Source organism: Spinacia oleracea, chromosome 4 (assembly GCF_020520425.1).
Source record: "Spinacia oleracea cultivar Varoflay chromosome 4, BTI_SOV_V1, whole genome shotgun sequence".
NCBI lineage: Eukaryota > Viridiplantae > Streptophyta > Magnoliopsida > Caryophyllales > Amaranthaceae > Spinacia > Spinacia oleracea.
In genome coordinates this window covers 81,579,555-81,581,773 of record NC_079490.1, presented here as the reverse complement: position 1 = coordinate 81,581,773, position 2,219 = coordinate 81,579,555, and positions in this window count along the sequence as shown.

The window sequence follows — 2,219 nt, the reverse complement described above, 5'->3', positions numbered from 1 at the left end:
TGTGTTCCGGCAGGTGTGAATAAAATGATTCCAAGATCCTAAAATCATTGAAGAACTAAGCACAGTTTGTCGACTTAATCCTAGAACATCTTAGGTAAGCAAAAGCCTTTTGCTAATAGTCTAGAAACTATTCTTGGTTGATAGGTACGTCTAAGAACTTATTAGGTAAACCTATCGAATTTGCCACGACATAAAAGGACTCCTTACTTATATCGTTGAGTTTCACCAAAACTAACATGTACTCACAATTATTTGTGTACCTTGCCCCTTTAGGACCAATAAGTAACACCTCGCTGAGCGAAAACTATTACTAGATTGATGTAAAGGATATCCAAGCAAGTGTATATTTTGGCATGGCACCTTTTAACTCAATTTTTAAGTTTGGAACTTAAGGCTCTTACTATGTTGGTTAGATTTTAAGTGAACTAAAATCCTTAATCATGCAACATAATCAAGCTTTTGATCTCATGCATTTTAAGACATATTTAAAAGCAATAAATAACTTAAAATATGCATAAGATATTTGTGATCTAGTATGGCCCGACTTCATCTTGAAGCTTTGACTTCAAAGTCCGTCTTGAAAATCTCCGTGGGAGGCACCATTTTCTTCAAATAGGATAAGCTATAACTAATTACAACTATTTGATGGTACGCAGACCATATTTGAATTGAAAAATAACTTTGGTACTTCAGACCAATTACATTCAAATTAATGGTACGCAAACCATATTTTCTATCCTATTTGGGCCATACTAGTCACTTCATAACCTGCAAAACAGTACATATACAATATATACCATTCACCCATTCATTATCATGAATGGCCCACATAGCTGGTTAGTAAAACACATTATGCATCACGTAAACATTTGCAGCAATTAATCAAGGGCACCAATAATCTACCAATTATTCAGTCCTTATTAATTCTAATCAAGTTGTTTTAACCTTAAGGATTTGTAGACCTAATCAAGAGTTTATGACTAAAAAGCGCTCCCACTTAAACCAATAAATTCATATGCTTTACTAATTTTAAACATAAAAATGTATTTCTAGTCTAACCGGAAACATACAAATTTAATTAAAATTTAAAGCTCATATAAATTTATAATTGAATCCAAAAAGTTTAATTTAATTTCAGTCGTATTTAAATTAATTCATGATTTTAATTTTAGTAAAATAATTAGAATAAATAAAATTTATTATAATTACAATATTCAAAATTAAAATCCAAGAAAATAATTTAAATTATTAATTTTAAAATTAATTAAAATTACGTGAACTGAAATTTTCAAATTAAACATTCAAAACGATCTAATCGTAACGCAAACACCCTACGCATTGCACGCCCATGGGCCGCACGCACACAGCCATTGTTGGCCATGTGCGCGCAGCCCATGCGCTCGTCGCATAGCTGCTGCTTCCCCATCGCAATCCTCCGCACGCTTCGGTGCTCGCTGCGCGCGCCAGCGCTCATCGCATGCGAGCTATCGCTCGCAGTGCGCGCTCGCCAGCGCTCGCTGCGCGCGCTCGACCGCTCGTTGTGCGCGCGAGCAATTGCTCGCTGTGCGCGCGAGCAATGCTGGGCGCAGCGCTCGTGGCACGCGAGCTTGCGCTCGCTGCGCGCGAGGCTGCGCGCTCTTGCGCGAGGCAGCGCGCGTTGTGGCGCAGCTCGCTTGCTGCCCACACGCGACTGCCTTGGCTCGCCCTTAGCCCATGCCCATTCGTCCACTGCTCGTGGCACACGACACAAGGCAGGGCTGCTGCCTTGTGCTCGTGCACTACGCCCTTGCTCATTGCATTCGTGCCGCACGGGCGACGAGCTCTCTTGCTCGTCGTCGCATGCCCGCATTATACAACACCCCTTAAGGGTAACACGAAGCGTCCATTGCTTTGTGCGTGCAAGTTATATGAACGAATCGCATAAAAATTTAAAATTTATAAAATTAATGACAAATTAATAAATATTATTAATTTCATAATTTTAGGGCGAAAAATCGAAAATTTATTATTCAATTGATTTCCGATTGTTATGGATTCAAGTCTAGGTCATAAAAATTTAAAATTTATCATAAATTTACAATTTTTATGGTGGTTTTTAATCATAGGTTTCTAATTAAATTACAATTAATTATGAAAATTAAATTAATTCTAAATTATTCAATTTTCAACAAATTAATCATAATTACAAATTAGATTGCATAATTAACAAGACTAGGCAT